The sequence below is a fragment of the Nematostella vectensis genome, chromosome 2 (assembly GCF_932526225.1).
Source record: "Nematostella vectensis chromosome 2, jaNemVect1.1, whole genome shotgun sequence".
NCBI lineage: Eukaryota > Metazoa > Cnidaria > Anthozoa > Actiniaria > Edwardsiidae > Nematostella > Nematostella vectensis.
The window spans coordinates 21,880,972-21,901,572 of NC_064035.1; the positions used below are offsets into that span (position 1 = coordinate 21,880,972).

At 39.7% G+C, this 20,601-nt stretch overlaps 1 long non-coding RNA gene across 1 annotated transcript; it reads left to right on the forward strand.

Moving 5' to 3' along the window:
* The first annotated feature begins 14,083 nt into the window (after positions 1 to 14,083).
* Positions 14,084 to 18,473, forward strand: LOC125561052. Its single transcript, XR_007307061.1, has 2 exons — positions 14,084 to 14,422; positions 18,286 to 18,473. It is a non-coding gene; the product is annotated as an uncharacterized LOC125561052 (long non-coding RNA).
* Positions 18,474 to 20,601: the final 2,128 nt, after the last annotated feature.

Here is a 20,601-nt window from a genome sequence, read left to right on the forward strand (position 1 = left end):
ACAGTATATGGGCTGGACCGGGGACTTTCATAAAAATGAGAATAATCCGCGCCGCGCCTCCCAGCCCGTTTTCCGTAGTTTTTCGTAGACTCCCAACGCCTAGGGTGTACCGTCTGGGGGCCTAAGGGGCACGAAGGGGTGTTATAGGGGTCGCTTTCATAGGGGATGGCCCCGCATGCCTGTCCGTTTTCGGTAGTATCGTGCGGGGAGCAAGGGGGGACCTAAAATGATAACAGGGTGGCTGGCCCCCCTTGTGTGGTAACATGTGGAGACCTAACACCCTCGTCTGTCCTATGGTATACCGAGCATTCGAGAATGGGGTGCGGAAAAGATTAACGCAGGTGGCTGACAATCGACCATGCACGTGCCAATCTCCGGGGCGAAGGCATAAGCGCCGGTGTTTACCAGGGTATACAAGATCTTTGGGAGGCGGAAGTCATTGCTCCAAAGCAGGTTATGCAGGGGCCTGATGATGGCTCAGTGTGGTGGGTCGCGCACGAGCGAGTGTTGCCACCGGTGGTTTAAATTAACGTTACAGACTCTTTACGGTCGTTGGGAAGGCTCCCGCAGAGCCATTGGCGCCGATCCTAGGAGAAAGGGCGCTCGGAGCACAAGATTGGTGGGTCATTAATGTTTGGCGACTACTAAGTGTTTGGATCTGTGCCCTTTCCAGGGCGTCATTGTATGCCACACCCGGCCAGATGATGCGAAGGGCTCGCTTCTGAACTGACTCGATGATGTTACTAAGATAAACAGGGAGGTCAGCGTACACCAGAGGCATATTCAATTATGGACCGTATTAAGCTACAATAAATGGATACAATATTACTTGCTGCAACATCGCTTTTTCTTAGTTGCCTTCGGGCAAGCATACGCCTGTTAGCTTTCTTCAGCTAAAAGTCGCAGTGTACGCCCCAAGAAAGGTCGTCAGACAATTAAACTCCGAGTGACTTGAACGACAAGACTTTCTCTCTGATGGTTCCGCCTGTTACAATAGGACGGGGCACACAACTATTATACTGAAGAAAGCTAATAGTCATGGTCTTGCACTTAGCTGGATTAAGGCGCATATTATTTGTCTCTGGACCACGCCTCAACAGCGGAGACCGCGCCTTGTAAATCATCGCTGGAGCTTCGTGGTAACTCTGAGCAATGGTCGTGTCGTCCACGTACTTCCATGTGAGCGCGTCAACTTTGAGATTATTTATCATTAACAAAAACAGCCAGACCCCAGTTTGGTTCCCTGAGGCACCCCGGCGGGGAGATTGCCCCACTCTGACAAACAGTCAGCTGACATCGCATGGAATCACACGTGTTAAGAGATAAATCGTGTATTGATGTATAAAATGTATGGCGGATGGCTATGGATCAAATAATGACTTGTGTTATACGGATTATTAAGCAAATGATAATAAAGGATGATATTTTGTTTTCCTAGCATACATAGCCTTACACGCGCACATATCCACACACAAGACACATTAGGATTTATATACAAAGTGGTATATTGACGTTTTAACCCTTGTTCGGTAGGATTACCTCACAAGCGTTTTGTCATAATGGCAATCGCCCTCGTTGCCATCGGGCTAAAGTAGATCGTTCTCCCGGGCTTAGGTTTCCATCCAGGGGACTGCAATTCCCGAGTTAATGCCAATTTCCTGTTTTTGAAATGATTGCAACAAGTTTTAAAAAAGGCAAGAACTCGAATTTGACCCGGTAATGGCATGTCAGAACGCAAAAATGCGTACTTCAAAGTGGATACTCCTGGACGGAGCCCCAGGCACAGTAGACTCTAGGTCGTTGTTTGAGGACTTTCTAGATGTTCTAGATGGGAATGTAAAAAAGATAACTATAATATTGTTCCGGGATCCAGAGACTTTTAGAGCGGGGGAGCTACACAAGCATTATAGTGCTTGGGTAGCAATTCTGTATGACAACGAGAAAGGTGAGCAGATTTTACAATGGATTAAAGATGTTGTAGAAATTAAAGATTTCATGAAGCCGTTTAAAGGGTAATTAAGCGTGTCAAATATGACAGCAAAATATCCCCCGGAAAAAGATTTCGACAATCAAGCTTCTTGTGGAGATTTCACTCACTTTATTTCAAAAACCCTTGAAGAGCGCCTGCAGACTGGTGCAGTTCGTATGTGGGGAAAGTTTGGAGAGGTACCCGCACCAAATTTGTTGCTTCTTTTGACCGTAGAACCTTTGAAACCAAGGTTGTGCGTAGATGCAAGGTTTCTTAACTTATGGATGAGGGACACCCCCTTTTCGTTGGATACGTTTAAGGATGTGCCTCGCTATATATCCCTGGATTCGCGGATGTCGAAAATAGACGACAAATCTGGGTATGACCATGTCTCGTTGACTGATGAATCCATGCAGTATTTTGGAATTAGATGGGGAGACTGGTGGCTAGTTCGTGCAACCCTTCCGTTTGGTTGGGGAGAACTCGCCATTTGTATTTCAGACAATAGGCTTGGCAGCGACGAATTATTTTAGGGGCTTGGGAATTGCATGTTCCCTTTAAATAGACGATCGTCTAAACGGAGGAATCTTGTCTAATAATGGATCTTGGTCCAAGCCAGTAGGAAAGAGGGATGCGGTTTTTAGTCAAAATTCAGCCGAAGCTGCTTTATATATTGTTTGTCGGCTACTTCTCCAACTGAGATATTGTTTAGGCCTCAAGAAGTTTGTTTTGACACCAGTGAACTTTATTACATTTTTGCGATTGGAAGTAAATTCCGTGTTACAGGCTTTTCAAATCCCAACAAGTAAGAAGGTGTCGTTTGCCCGCGTTGAGAGAGAATATTTTGTAATCCCGCTTAAAACACTGCAAAGATTCATGGAAAAGGCTATATCGTTTTCAATCGCATTTCCAGGTAGCGAATGTTTTATACGGGAGATGGCAACTTGACTGGTATAGTGCCTTCAAGTGGGTTGGTGAGAATGACCACAGCGCTCAAGGAGGAGATTACATTTTGGAGGTTTTTGGATGATTGGACTAACCATGTTCCATGGCAAATGAAAAAACATGTGGCGATAACAATCTCTACAGATGCATCGCAATCGAGATGGGCATGAGTCATTCACCAACAGCCTATGCATATCGTGCTAGGAGATTTCTGGGAAGGTCACGTGGCATCAGAAAGTATATGTTAAGGAAATATGGGCGGTAGCTAAGGTGCTTGAAGCGTTGCCTTGTTCTTTTCGTGACTGCCGAGTGAATGTGCAAGTTGATAATCAGGCACTTATACATACTTGGAAGGGTCGTGGAGGTCGCGCCCAAGGCATGTATTCAGTAGCTAAGAAGATTGGTTCGGGAGGAACAGTTACAGGCGAGGATAACTCCTACCCAAGCTCAGCCGTTTTATATTGCGACCTGCTAGCTTTTGGGACATATATTGTTAAACAGATGGTGAAGGGTGATATCTTGTCTAAAGAAATGTATATTTAAGCAGGAGATCAGGCTTATTTTAAGACGTTATTCTTTGCTGGTGATCGGGGGGAGATCTTGGGAAGTTGAAGACTGAGGAAATGTTATTTTTTTCCTCAAAAGAAGGGGTTTGTTATTTAACCATGTTTTGACCAAGCCTCTTAGGGATGGGACTACAATCGTTTTTCTTTAAAACGTTCTCTAGTAATTTAGATCTCTGTCCGGTTTCAGCAATTGGAATATACATTGCTCTGTGATGCTATAAAGATACCGATACGCCATTTATTTAGACCCCTCTCTCCCCAGGGATTTGTTCAGTCTTTGCCGTTTAATTCATCGGCTGCACAGGGTCGGTTAAATTTGTATGTACAAAAACTTCCGCATGTGTTTGGAAATAGGAAAGTAACTGTACGGTTTGCGCAATGAATGTGTTATATCGTTGACAATGGCGGGAGCAGATATCCAGACAGTAATGGATCATGTTGGTTGGATGACCTCTTCTATGGTTCACCATTATATTAAGCTAAATTAGGTGTAAGGATAATGTTGTGCTTGGGATTTGGTATAGTACAAATGACACCTATCAAGTTTGGTTGTTATACAATGTTTCTTTCGCGAGATATGAATGTTTTCTACATTGACGTCACAATCACGTGACCACATTGGAGCCCCCCCCTTGACACCAACATGACACCTCCGAGTTTGGTTGCCATACGATGTTTCCCTCGTGAAATATAAATATTCTTTTTATTTTGATGAAGTCAGCATATTTTGCTTCTAGTGACGTCATTGATGACGTCACAATCACGTGATAATATTGGTGCACCCCCCTTGACACATCCATGATACATACCAAGTTTGGTTGTCATATGATGTTTCGTTTAGGAGATATGAATAAAGATACGACATCGGGATAATGTTGCTTAAAGTGACGTCATCGATGACGTCATGCATCACGTGACCATATCTTGGCACCCCCCTTGACACATACATGACACCTACCAAGTTTGGTTGTTATACAATGTTTCTTTCACGAGATATGAATGTTTTCTACATTGATGACGTCACAATCACGTGACCACATTGGAGCACCCCCTTTGACACCAACATGACACCTACCGAGTTTGGTTGCCATACGATGTTTCCCTCGTGAAATATAAATATTCTTTTTATTTTAATGAAGTCAGCATATTTTGCTTCTAGTGTCGTTCATCGATGACGTCACAATCACGTGACTATATTGGTGCAATCCCTTGACAGCTTCATGACACACCAAGATAGGTTTATATATGATTTTTTGTTTAGGAGATATGAATATAGATACGACATCGGGATAGTTTTGCTTAAAGTCACGTCATCGATGACGTCATGCATCACGTGACCATATCTTGGCACCGCCTTGACACATACATGACACCTACCAAGTTTGGTTGTTATACAATGTTTCTTTTACGAAATATGAATGTTTTTGCTTTTAATCACGTTTTTTTGCTTTAAGTGACGTCATCGATGACGTTACACCACACGTGACCATATTGTTGCACCCCCTTGACACATACCAAGTTTGGTTGCAATACGATGTTTCCATCGTGCTTCTAGTGACGTCATCGATGACGTCACAAACCAGGTGACCACAGTTTTGCACCTCCCTAGACACATGCATGACACCTGCCAAGTTTGGTTGTCATACGATGCTTTTTGGGGACGGACGGAAATCGCGTCACCAAAACTCGAGTCGATGGGTTACCAATATTTGTTACTATATTTTTCTTATATTCCACCAGGGGCTCATAAGTAGGGGCAATAATCTGCATTATAGAAGTGTCACGGCGTTTCCTAGGATCAGGCTATTTTTAGACACGCGCGCACGGAACGGGCCAATCAGCTACGTTGACGTTGGTCGCGCGCGCTAGTGACGTGAGGCTGCACGCGCAAATTTCAGTTAGGAAGAATATTTCTTTATCCATCATCCGTCGGTTTTGTTTGTTCAACAAAATAATTGCAAGCCAGAATTTAAATTCGTAGATAAAGTTGGATTCATTATTGAAGAAGAGAACAACAAAAGTCAAAGTACCGAAGAGAAAACATAGTTTTTTTGTCTGAGACTGCGCGTGCAGTTGAGCTCAGCCAAAACGTAAGCACTAAGGTCGCCCTGATTGGCTAATCCGCGCGTCTAAAAATAGCCTGATCCTAGGAAACGCCGTGACACCTATATAATACAAGAATGTGATGAAGTTGATTGCCCTTACTTATGAGCCCCTGATACCACTTTTTTTTAGGTATGGCGCTCCGCTAAAATAGATAGCCACCATTTCTGACTTTCGTACACCAATAGATCGCCAGCATTCCCTTTGTCTTGTGGTCAGCTGAGCGAGGCGGTGTCAGAAATAACCGATGCTGGCGCTGTTTGTACGTGGCTTAATTTACCATGCCAACGTTCTATTGATTTTCTTCTAGGCGGCCCCGGCTAAGTTGTGTTGCGTACGAGTACTACTGTGACAAGCATCCCAAGTACACGCGGTGTCTGGACAATGGCGACAGGCGCTTCCCCTGCTCGTTGTGTGACAGGTCCTTCGACAAGCGTGACCGTGACCGTCTGCTGCACGTGCACCCACACAAGTGTCACGTGTGCAAGAAACGCTTGTCCCAGTCCTCCAGTCTGAACTGGGGGACACATGCGAGTCCATAGGTAAAACCAAAAAAATATAATGAGTATTTGGCATCAATTGCACGTGTCTATTAACGGCTTTTCTCCAATAGCGGTGAGCGACCATATTAGTGGATACTTACATCCACTTTCGTAGTCTGTATATAGGGTCCATTCCAGGCCCCCGGCCGTGAGGTCGTGGCGCGTTCTGATTGGTTGGTTGAAATAGTGTGCTGTGATTAATCCGAATATATAGCGTGGATTCCAGTCCCCCCCGGCAGTGAGGTGATGGCTCGTTCTTGGCTGTTGAAAATGGAGAGCTGTGATTGGTCAAAATATAAGGGGCGGAAGTGACGTCACGAATGGACTTTGTCCTTTGGACTTTGGCGTGGGGAGGGAAGGGGGTGGTGATTGGTGGGATTTGAGGGGGCGAAAGTGAAGTTAATAGTCCACGCATATTTATTAATGAAATAACAATAATACAAAGGTCCATAAAGGGTACGTTAATTATAAAGTATCTATATTAGTGTTCTTAGTCTCTACATTGAATGTTGGAAAAGTCAATGACTGGCACTTCGAGTGCGCGTTCACCCTCTACTCGGATTCTTAACCTTAGGTCATTATGACTTGGTGTAGGTGTTGGGTTACTACCGTTAGCTTCGATGGCTTGTACTAAAGTGTGTAGTTCATTCTCATGGTCCATGATGTACCGGAAGTTGGCGTAGTATTGTAGTGAAGCAAAGACACGTGGCGCCAGTGAGGTCGATTGCATGTCGTCAGGGGCTCATAAGTAGGGGCAATGTTCGCCGGTATTTTAGGTCAGCAGAAGCGCGCGAAAGTTTAAAATTCAGCTTTTCCAAATGGCGGCTGTTTTGAATTATGAATCTGACAGCAGCGCTGATAAAGGCTGTGAATCCCGTCAGGATATCGGGGAAAAATAAAACTGTGTCTGGAATCTCTTTCTTTTTCACCTGACCAATCAAAAAGGAAGAAACGATTTATTGATATAGCTTTAGATCGACTTATTGAATTATGGAAATTTAGCGAAAACGAAACAGAAGCAGCACCCATCCTGGATAGACAGGTGCACGCCTGCTCCATGATACAGGATGAGGGGAAGGCCATCCTAGAGGCGATCTATCGTCGCCTCACTGGCCGTATGTAACTTCGCCGACCATTTTATGGAGAGATGAAGCGGATGATTCCGCGGAAGATCTTTGACATTGTTGTCTCACTTTTGCAAACCTATAGTGGTTTTGCACCACCCTTCTGCCACTATTGTTAAAAATAGGAAGGGTGCGGTAATTTCCTTCACCACTATTCGCCTTGTAAGAGAGTTTTTCTCCCTAATGACGGGCATGCCAGGATCGGAGGTGTACAGCCAATTAAAAAGAGATACGGCAACAGGGCAAAGGGCTGGACATAAATTCTCAGTCATTGTAGATGACGATAAAGATCTTGCGTTGACTTACAAGTACAAGACCGGGGAAATAATTGTCAGCTTTCACTACGGGGAGTGGAATGTTGCCGGAGCTCCGCGGCACAACTGACCATCGGATTTTTATCGACATTTCTTGCGTTTTGTGAGTTCTTATTTTTCGTTTTTAGAACATTGTCACCACCACTTTTCAATAAACACATTCCCAAAAACCTCTATTCTACAAACCTTTCGCCCTTACGCAACTTATTCATTTCTAACCTTGTGAATACCTCTTAGGTTAATAATAGAATATTATCTTTCATTTGATGAATAAAACTTTATAAAAATAAATAAAATGCTGTGGCCCCTATATCGTGTCTTTCTTTTTATATTAATAAAAACAAAAACAGTGATAGTAAAAGATCAATTTATTTACAAATCATAAATATTAGAATATAATACAGCTTCAAAGCTCAATGTTCATACAAATATAGAGTTGTGACTAATTCTCCCTTTGATATTTACATTACACTAGTGTACGGGAAGTTTAGAGGAGATGTGTGGGAAATAAGTTCTATAAGTGTTAACTCCCACCACATATTTTATCTATTGGCGCCCCATCCCTTCAGGTCAGCGCCCCTTCTGGAGAAGTTATAATAAATATCCAAATTACGAGCCCACTTCTAGTTTCTTTTGCGGCAAACTATTTGGTGAGTAGGTTTGCAACTTATATCACTAAATGTAAACAAATACTGACTGCAGCTGCTGTTTATTATACTGTTTGACAGATAGAAGATATATAAGTTATCAAAATGTAAACAAACACAGCAACTGACTAATGCTACTGATTACTATACTGTTTGACAGATAGAAGATATATAAGTTATCAAAATGTAAACAAACACAGCAACTGACTAATGCTACTGTTTACTATACTGTTTGACAGCTAGAAGATATATAAGTTATCAAAATGTAAACAAACACAGCACCTGACTAATGCTACTGTTTACTATACTGTTTGACAGATAGAAGATATATAAGTTATCAAAATGTAAACAAACACAGCACCTGACTAATGCTACTGATTACTATACTGTTTGACAGATAGAAGATATATAAGTTATCAAAAAGTAAACAAACACAGCAACTGACTAATGCTACTGATCACTATACTGTTTGACAGATAGAAGATATATAAGTTATCAAAAAGTAAACAAACACAGCACCTGACTAATGCTACTGTTTACTATACTGTTTGACGGCTAGAAGATATATAAGTTACCAAAATGTAAACAAACACAGCAACTGACTTATGCTACTGTTTACTATACTGTTTGACAGATAGAAAATATATAAGTTATCAAAATGTAAACAAACACAGCAACTGACTAATGCTACTGTTTACTATACTGTTTGACAGATAGAAGATATATAAGTTATCAAAAAGTAAACAAACACAGCAACTGACTTATGCTACTGTTTACTATACTGTTTGACAGATAGAAAATATATAAGTTATCAAAATGTAAACAAACACAGCAACTGACTAATGCTACTGTTTACTATACTGTTTGACAGCTAGAAGATATATAAGTTATCAAAATGTAAACAAACACAGCACCTGACTAATGCTACTGATTACTATACTGTTTGACGGCTAGAAGATATATAAGTTATCAAAATGTAAACAAACACAGCAACTGGCTAATGCTACTGATTACTATACTGTTTGACAGATAGAAGATATATAAGTTATCAAAATGTAAACAAACACAGCAACTGACTAATGCTACTGTTTACTATACTGTTTGACAGATAGAAGATATATAAGTTATCAAAAAGTAAACAAACACAGCAACTGACTAATGCTACTGATCACTATACTGTTTGACAGATAGAAGATATATAAGTTATCAAAAAGTAAACAAACACAGCACCTGACTAATGCTACTGTTTACTATACTGTTTGACGGCTAGAAGATATATAAGTTACCAAAATGTAAACAAACACAGCAACTGACTTATGCTACTGTTTACTATACTGTTTGACAGATAGAAAATATATAAGTTATCAAAATGTAAACAAACACAGCAACTGACTAATGCTACTGTTTACTATACTGTTTGACAGATAGAAGATATATAAGTTATCAAAAAGTAAACAAACACAGCAACTGACTTATGCTACTGTTTACTATACTGTTTGACAGATAGAAAATATATAAGTTATCAAAATGTAAACAAACACAGCAACTGACTAATGCTACTGTTTACTATACTGTTTGACAGCTAGAAGATATATAAGTTATCAAAATGTAAACAAACACAGCACCTGACTAATGCTACTGATTACTATACTGTTTGACGGCTAGAAGATATATAAGTTATCAAAATGTAAACAAACACAGCAACTGGCTAATGCTACTGATTACTATACTGTTTGACAGATAGAAGATATATAAGTTATCAAAATGTAAACAAACACAGCAACTGACTAATGCTACTGTTTACTATACTGTTTGACAGATAGAAGATATATAAGTTATCAAAATGTAAACAAACACAGCAACTGACTAATGCTACTGTTTACTATACTGTTTGACAGCTAGAAGATATATAAGTTATCAAAAAGTAAACAAACACAGCACCTGACTAATGCTAATGTTTACTATACTGTTTGACGGCTAGAAGATATATAAGTTATCAAAAGGTAAACAAACACAGCACCTGACTAATGCTACTGTTTACTATACTGTTTGACGGCTAGAAGATATATAAGTTATCAAAAAGTAAACAAACACAGCACCTGACTAATGCTACTGTTTACTATACTGTTTGACAGCTAGAAGATATATAAGTTATCAAAATGTAAACAAACACAGAAACTGACTAATGCTACTGTTTACTATACTGTTTGACAGATAGAAGATATATAAGTTATCAAAATGTAAACAAACACAGCAACTGACTAATGCTACTGTTTACTATACTGTTTGACAGATAGAAGATATATAAGTTATCAAAAAGTAAACAAACACAGCACCTGACTAATGCTACTGTTTACTATACTGTTTGACAGATAGAAGATATATAAGTTATCAAAATGTAAACAAACACAGCACCTGACTAATGCTACTGTTTACTATACTGTTTGACGGCTAGAAGATATATAAGTTATCAAAATGTAAACAAACACAGCAACTGACTAATGCTACTGATTACTATACTGTTTGACAGCTAGAAGATATATAAGTTATTAAAATGTAAACAAACACAGCAACTGACTAATGCTACTGTTTACTATACTGTTTGACGGATAGAAGATATATAAGTTATCAAAATGTAAACAAACACAGCACCTGACTAATGCTACTGTTTACTATACTGTTTGACGGCTAGAAGATATATAAGTTATCAAAATGTAAACAAACACAGCAACTGACTAATGCTACTGTTTACTATACTGTTTGACGGCTAGAAGATATATAAGTTATCAAAATGTAAACAAACACAGCAACTGACTAATGCTACTGTTTACTATACTGTTTGACGGCTAGAAGATATATAAGTTATCAAAATGTAAACAAACACAGCAACTGACTAATGCTACTGATTACTATACTGTTTGACAGCTAGAAGATATATAAGATATCAAAAAGTAAACAAACACAGCACCTGACTAATGCTACTGTTTACTATACTGTTTGACAGCTAGAAGATATATTATAAGTTATCAAAAAGTAAACAAACACAGCACCTGACTAATGCTACTGATTACTATACTGTTTGACAGCTAGAAGATATATAAGATATCAAAAAGTAAACAAACACAGCAACTGACTAATGTTACTGATTACTATACTGTTTGACAGCAAGAAGATATATAAGTTATCAAAAAGTAAACAAACACAGCACCTGACTAATGCTACTGTTTACTATACTGTTTGACAGATAGAAGATATATAAGTTATCAAAATGTAAACAAACACAGCAACTGACTAATGCTACTGATTACTATACTGTTTGACAGCTAGAAGATATATAAGATATCAAAAAGTAAACAAACACAGCAACTGACTAATGCTACTGTTTACTATACTGCTTGACGGCTAGAAGATATATAAGTTATCAAAATGTAAACAAACACAGCACCTGACTAATGCTACTGTTTACTATACTGTTTGACGGATAGAAGATATATGAGTTATCAAAATGTAAACAAACACAGCACCTGACTAATGCTAATGTTTACTATACTGTTTGACAGATAGAAGATATATAAGTTATCAAAAAGTAAACAAACACAGCAATCAAGTTGTGCTGCTGTTTACTATACTGTTTGACAGAAGGTAAATAGATTACCGAGATTTACTACATTTTATATACAAAGTCAAAATGCTTGAAAACCAGCAACAAACTTGTGCTGCTTTTTCCAATAGAGCTAAGTACAGACCTGCCCTCAATCTATATACAAGAAAGCCAGGCTTTCTAAATGGTTCCCAGCGATAACTATTATAATATATTATATGGAGTAAAAAAGAAAAGAACTATATGTATATTGTCTATTTGAACATAACTAATATAATAATAATAATATATTGTTAAGAAATAATAATAATATATTGTGAAGAAATATAATAATAATAATAATAATAATAATAATAATAATAATAATAATAATAATAATAATAATAATAATAATAATAATAATAATAATAATAATAATAATATGTTGTGGAGAAATGCTTTTAGCAACATGCACACCCCATTCTAAAGTCAGTGGTTAAAGTTGTTCTTACTGCAAATAAACAAGACAATAGTCTGATTCGATAGATATGACTTACTACAGGTTGAAAACTCTTTCATCGCCAGCACAAACAAGCAATACTTGCATACATTAGAGCCGATTAACATGTTTCAGATGGGTTGACAAGCAAATAAACAGTAAACAGATTCCAAGAATTCTTATCATTTATAAGCATGGAGACAATTTGAAGACACATCAGAAACAATACAATAAAAAACAGCAATGCAAACAAATTAAATTAAAGATTTACAATAGAAAGTATCCCTTTTATGGATTGTAATGTTTGTCGGTATAGGATTGCCGAGAAACAAGACGATTCTTCTAAGAACTCTGAACTTTTTAATAGACCGAAGCCATATCAGTCTACGGAACAGATGCTTATTTGCATAAGCCACTGTCCGGCGTCCTCGATTCCATGCGACGACATTTTAAGTCATCGTTTCACAGGGATGAGTTAACTTATCAAGCTTTCTACCTAGCTCAATGATAATAAACCCAACCCTGTACTTGAGCACAAACTTTGAAACATTTCAAAATTTAACGTGAGCAATTTTTCTAGCCGAATTCTTTTAAATTTTTTTCAGGAAACGCACTAAAAATATAGATATGGTGGAAGAGAGCTTCTGAGGAGAAATGCGACCGAACAGTGCATTTGGGGGGTTCAGTTAGTAGGCTGTTTTACTCAAAGTTTCTAAGCTGATCGCCAAACTTTTTAAATCATTCACATTAACATGATCATTTCTTAGAAATCTTGAAGATCGGACGTATTTGGTTCTTGCCTTCATTAAAATTTATCGCATTATTGTTCGCAACAACACAACAATTTCAATGGCACATTACGCCTTTCTGGTCGTTCAAAACTTCTATTTAAAATTATAAAATTAATTGTCATTGATGACCTCTTAGTTGGCTCACGGGGGTTTACTTTTGAGCTAGCATACGGTTGATGTAACAAAGGCTGTCTGATTTGCAACCATAGCTAAAAATGGGTCTTCTACCTTTTTTTTCACTAACCTTTTTGAAGCAATGCAACATGCACTGCGTGGTTTAAATTAATTTTTAAACAAGAGGACTCTCTCGATTTTAACCGTTTCAACCTCACAAATTAGGGACTATGGGTCACATGACAGTTTGATGACTCTTGTCATAGAGAATCTATTTTGCAAGTATTTTTTTTTTTTGGTTGATATCAATCATTGGTCATATGTTTACATTTTGATTCGATTGAATCGCTTTGCTTAAAAGCTGGTAAATCAACTTTCATAAATGAAACAGCCTACACTATCATATAAATGGCATTTCCCTCCTTCAGCCGGAGTACCAAATGTTTCTAGCTTCAAAGAGGCTTAAGAGGTATCTTTCGCTGATTTTCTACCCTCTCTACCGGTGTCTTGCCCCCATGATAATGCGAAGAGGAAATTTACAATAAAAATCATGCTCGACTTATTAGCATAAAATCTCTAGGACGTGAATAAAATTATATTTTGAGCGTTTTATTCGTTTTCATTTTCTAAATTGTGCCTCATCCTAAAGAGTAATGTTCACGCATAATAACAAAATTTTATTTAGTCCAAATAAACAAAATTTTGGAGAAAAAAGAGGGAAGTTTATTTTTAACGCAGTTGCCATGCTGGAATGCACGGTCACTTGTTCATTTCATTTTTGCTATTTACGCACGCTTCTACGGCTAGAACAAAGATTTAGTCGAGACTGCACGGCTGTTTCGCGGCACGATTACAGTTTGAGCATGCCCAGTTCGTTTCCCATCAGCGGGCGCAAGATGTATAAGTGCGTGGATTTTTTACGAATTCAACGTCATTTTGGAAGGGCGCTAAAGTCTAGCTCCATGTACCGATCGTTATAAAACTCAAACGCCTACCTGAAGGGTCTGGGCATGCAATTACAACTTCTTTTTATATCCAAAAGCTCTTTGAATATGAAATCGGCACAGTTATTATTTGGTACCGATTTATTATTGGCAAGATTTAATCACGTGTAGAATGTCAACCGAAGTTTTCCCAAGAACCTCGTGCGAAGTGTTGGAATTTTCACGTATTCCCAGGAGATCTTAGAATAAATTTACAGCTGGCCAATGGTTGAATTTAGATATAGGTGAGTTTGAAGTTGTTGTAATTTTAGTAAATCGCTTGCATGTCGATTTCAATCGTATACGAATACAAAGCGTTTGTATTTTATTTTCCTCGAAAATATGAAGTTTTAAGGCTGGTTTCCTATATCAATCTTTGAACGGGAGTTAGAGGAGTGAAGCAAGCCTTATTGACAGCTTTACTTGTTTAAAAAATGAGTTATTTACGTTCGATATCTATTTGAGTGTCCACTCAATCAGGGAGAATAAGGGTTTCCTATTTTGCATCTAAATAAGCTTGAATACTTATTTAAGTATATTTACAAACTATATTTCCCGTGTGTCTTTCTACACTTTTTATGTATGGTTGCCAATCGACAAAATCAGGGTTTGAATTAAGGAATTGTCTTATAATAAAAACACAGATTATTTCAATAGCTCAATGACTTATTAGTCTCTTGCTTTACCGATGTCTCCTTTGAATAAATCAATACATACATACATACATACATACATAAACTTTATTTAAGTGTCAAAAGTGTTTAGCTAAAAAAAGCTAATTGTGGACACTATAAAAAATAAATAGTCAGATAATTAATAAATAATATGATTTAGAATCTAATCTAGCTATATTTAAAATATTAAAAATATTATAGAGAACTATACGTATTATACATATTAATATAATATATTATATACACAAACACTATATAGACGAACTATCACAGGCGTAGATACAAGTAAACAGACATGTGTATACAAATAGACACAAGAACAAACAAACAAACAAACAAGCAACATATAAATAAATTACAAAACAAATTAATATAAAAATATGATACAAGGGTGGTGCACACTCCTCATGTGCCCGACCGCCAGACAGCACACGGGACCACCCCACGTGCCCACCCCACTAGGATGAGCATGCGATGCAGTCACATGCGCCATCCAGCAGGCCAAGCACATCAAGAGTGCGCACTCCCGTCCTAAAAGCCTGTAGGCTGGTCTTATTACGAAGTTCCTGACTTATTTTACCCCAAATATAGGGGCCTAGAAACCTTATGCTGTGTCTACCATATGTGATTGTATTAAATCTTGGAACAGGAAAATCGCTCCTCAAGTTGTAACTCCTGTCTTGCTGAAAAAATATACTTTGAATATGCTCAGGAGCTAGGGAATTTCTAACTTTGTACATTAATATAAGAATGTCTTGTAATCTTCTATTCTCTAAGCTTGACAATCGCCCTCTCCTTAAAAGTTCAGCATAAGTGTCAGTTCTGTTATTAAATATTGCGCGTAGAGCCCTCTCTTGGACTCTCTCTAACTTTCTAGCATCAGCAGCTTTACAAAAGTGCCATACCGTGTGACAATATGTGAGATTGGGTAAAATTGCTGATTTATAAAGTTGTAATTTGGCGTCTACTGGGATTAGATTTCTAAGCCTTACCAACACACCAACTTTTTGGCTTGCTTTCTTACATATTTCACTGATATGAAGACTAAAGTTCAGCTTATCGTCAAGAGTCACTCCTAGCAGTTTCATTTCAGTAGACGATTTAATTATTTCTTCATCAATCTTAACCTGTATAGATAGGTTGTCTTTATTTCTATTTTTTCTGCCTAGCAACATCAAGCTATATTTATCATAGTTCCCTTTGAGGAAATTATCTTTATACCATTGTGATATCTTATGTCCTTCTTCGTTCAAAATTTGTTCCACGCACTCAGCTGTTCCCCCTTTTACATAGAGCTGATGGTCATCAGCATACATTGACAAGCTAGCTGTTTTAACTTCAAATGTCATGTCATTTTGGAAGATATTCCATAATAATGGTCCAAATGACGACCCTTGAGGACATCCCCTTACTGCATCCTTCCAGACACTGGTGACTCCATTAAGTTTGACCCTGTTTTGACGGTTGGTGAAGTATGATCTCATCAAGTGTAATGACTGCTCAGAAAAGCCATATGCCTTGAGCTTATTTACCATGAGTGCTGGGTGTAAGGAGTCAAATGCTTTACTCATATCTGTTGAGAGTATTCCAATAAACTGTTTGGAATCGACAGCTAGCTTCCAGTCTTCTGTGAGTTTTAGCAGAGTGGTTTCACAGCTATGCTTCTTCCTATATGCCGACAAGCAAGGATCAAGCTTGGGATCAAAATGATTATTTACTTGTGTACTCATCATTGACTCATATACCTTATCTACTATGCATAGTAATGTTATTGGACGGTAGTTTTTTCTCTCAAGACGGTCATCCTTTTTGTAAACAGGGTTCCATTCCCCTTTCTTCCATGCTTCTGGCCATTCTCCTTTCCTGATACACTCATTATAGAGACCCGTTAGGGAGTCTGCTATACCTCTTGATGCTAGTTTTAACAATCTGGGAGTAATGGAGTCATAGCCAGAGGCCTTTCTGACATTTAGCTTCTCGAGAAATGACTGAACTGAATTTGTGCTGAGCTGTTGAAAACAGAAATTTGAGTTGTTGCTCTTATTTGCATCATAGATATTCTTAAGACTTGGATGACTGGACAAATCCTCTTCCGTCAGACTGTTGACATTTGGTCCACCAATCTCATTAGCCATGGTGGAAAAGTAGTCTACCAGAACGTTTGCTACCTTTTCCTGGTCTTTCTCAATTTTTCCATCTGTTCTGATGTTGATCTCACATACCAATATTATTTGATTGTGTATTCCAGGAAATATCCATTACTTCCCTATGGAGATAATTTCTCAGAGATCTTTCATGAATCATGAAAAACGGAAAAATCCCAGTCTTTTTACACTCGAAAAAAAGGAAAAGAAGTGATACAAGCATTTTTGTGGGGATGCCAGGCTTGAGTCCCCTAATCGGTCAAAAAACTCAGCCCAGGATGAAATTCATCATGTTATTGGCCTGTTAGATTCTGCCATAGAGAAGGTTGCCTAGATGGCTAGACCGTCTTCCTCCTCTTGATTTGAGGGATGCGCTGGCTGGTGGTAGGGTGGACTTTAACCAGGTGGGCCAGGTGGGCCGTGCAAAGAAAGAGGTTCTCCAGGTCGTCATGGACGGAGTTATAAGCTCTCTTAATGGAGTTGAACTGCTTATGGATGGACTCCGCTCCATGCTCCCCCAAAAATCCGAGCCCAAGACCAAGGAAGTGCATCTTTGGGGTTATGGTCACATCTGGCAGATGAAGTCTGTACGCCTTAAGAAACTCTGATACCTGGCATTCTAAGATAAGAAACAAGTGAGTGAATTTTCTATCCTTACCAGCTATTTATATTTAATAGTACATTATTTTTTCTAAAATTGTGTACTAAGATTTGCTACTTGTTCTTGTGAAATAGCACCACCAGCATTGCATGTTTGCTCACATAAGACATACTGTCTAAGCACTGTGCCAAATCTCATATCGATGTCTTCTGCCAGGGGGAGAAGCTGAGGACATTTGTACGTGACGAGATGCTCTGAAGTATTTTTGTGATGTTTTCTGCCTAAAGTGAAAAATAATATAACAAACAATTTTCTTTAACAAACAGTTTGATTGATTCTTTTACAAAAATCACATGCCCTAAAATGTCAAACGTTAGTTATGGGGTTGTTCCTTACTCCCCCACCCCCCTCCTCCCAAAAAAGTGCCTTATTTCCCATGGCCATCCCACAAGCTAGAATCACTTGTTCCCTTTTTTTCGTTCTTCTTATGGGGAGGGAGGGTTTCTTTATTCTAAGGGGAAGAGCGGGCTTAATGACACTTTTCTTTCGTTTTTCTCCGATGACGTTTGGCCCCATTCTGAAAATCATCTAGTGAAAAAAAAATTGCCTTAGACTGTGTTAATGATACACAATTAAGTTGCGTTGGTTGGTTTCTACCTTCTCAATTTCCTCATTTTGTACCATGGCAGGTCGAGGTCAGCCTTCAACGCCAAGCCCTAATCGGCGGTAAGCTTGCGTTTCAGCCCAGCCTCGGATATGAGGGCGCTTCTCTGTTCCGATGTCAGCCTCCGTACCTCGTTCGCTCGCTGGTGGATCTTCGCCGCAGAGTCTCGTTCGAAACTTTCTCGGAGTTGGTACTACTATAAGCGTTAACGGCTAGTGAAATAAAAAGAATATGTAATATCTAATGGAATATCTATTAAAGACCTCTATATTAATGTCTTACTTGGGAACCAGTCCTCAAATGGACGGCCGGAGAATTCCCAGCTGCCTGTTTCTGTCGGTTGTAGAGTGACAGCAGGAGGTGGTCTTCGGTTTTGCTAAGTGAATCCGTCACACCTATTTACACTATAGTCGCTAGCACTTTAGCGCAATGGATCTCATTCGGCTCGTTCGAAGTTGACGTCGCGGGAATTCCGGTGCATAGGTCCACGTGAGACTGGTATTGCGCGTGCGCCACGGGATCTCTGCAGCAGGTGCACCTCAAGGGGAGGTCGGCGAGGATGGTGTGCAGTCTGCGATGGAGAGGGCGGACTGACTCCGCTAGGATGGTGCTATCGCATGTGGGGCATGAAGGTTTCTCCTCTACCCGGCGCAGGAGGCAGGAGGAGCGAAAAAACGTGCTGACATTCAAGCTCTCCTGGGGCGCTCACGGCACACTAAGCTCTGCGGTGGAGCGCCTAAGCATTGGACCGAAGCTATACTACATCTGGTCATGGTCATTCAAAAAAATCATTCTATAGGCCAACATAGCCATGTAGGGATCTTTAGACTTGCTTAACAGACTTTTCACTGTCCCTACTGCACGCTCAACCTCCCCATTAGACGGAGAGCACAAGGGGCTGCTGAGAATATGAGTGAATCCGTATTCCATCGAAAAGGTTTCGAACTCTTTTGCTGAAAACTGGGGGCCACCGTCTGACACTACAGTTTCAGGAATCCCATGTCGACTGATTAGAGACTTAAGGTGGTCGATAACAGCTGGAGCAGTTGTACACGTAAGTTTCTTTACTTCTACGAAGCGAGAGAAATAGTCTACTACTAGCAGATATTTATTGTTCTTTAGCTGGAACAGGTCCATGGCGATCCTTTGCCATGGTAGTTTGGGTAAGTTAGACACGATCATAGGTTCTGCTTTGTTACTCTTGTGTTTGCAACAGATCCCACAGTTCTGTACAAGCTCCTCAACTTGTCTACTCATACCAGGCCACCAAATCGACTCCCTGGCCCTGGCTCGACATTTTGTTATGCCCTGATGCCCGCTATGAATTCTATCCAGAATTTCAGATCTGAAAGAAGATGGTATCACAAGACGACATCCTTTTAGCAACGATCCATTCTGAATGTTCAGTTCCGCGGAAAAGGGTAGATACTGCTTCACCATAGGCCCTCAAGCGCAGACTTAGCTGGCCAACCCTTTCTACAGTAAAGCATCAGTTGTTGACATACCTCGTCTTCCTGCTGGTGAATGCGTACCTCCTCTAGTCGCTCGCTGGTAGGCTTTCCAAGATTTGGTTGACAAACAAGTACACATCCTCCTCGAGCTGTGTCGGCGCACGTGAGAGAGCATTAGCAGTATGTAAACTCTTCCCTGGTACATGCTTGATAGAAAAGTGAAATCTCATAAGTCTCATTTTAAATCTCTGTATCCTAGGGGGTAGTGTTTCAAGATCCTTTGATCCTAGCAAGGGTACGAGTGGCTTGTGATCCGTCTCAACACGAAACTTTGTGCCAATCAGAAAGTCACTGAAACGTTCACAGGCCCATGTAGCAGCAAGGGCCTCTTTTTCAATCTGAGCATACCGCTGCTCTGTTTCGCTGAGTGCTCTAGACTGATAAGCCACAGGTCGAAGCTTACCATCATCCTGCCTTTGGAGCAGGACTGCGCCTAAGCCGTATGCACTGGCATCTGCTGACATCACTATCTCTAACTCTGGGTTGTAATGCGCTAGTACTATGTCTGGGTTGCTAAGCACCAGCTTGATGGTTTCAAAGGCTTGGGTCTGTTCCGAGGCCCATTGCCATTCATTCTTAGTGCTAAGCAGCTCACGCAATGGTTTACTGACTCTGCAAGTTCTCCTGATAACTTCCCCAGCTGATTAACCATGCCAAGGAATCGCCTGACCTCGCTGACGTTGTTGGGCTGCTTCATTTCGGTTATCGCCCTTACTTTGTCTTTGTCAGGACTGATTCCGGTGGCACTAATCAACTGCCCTAGGAATGTTACCTGAGTTTTGGCGAACTCACACTTCTCCTTGTTGAGAGAGACACCCGCATTAGCAATT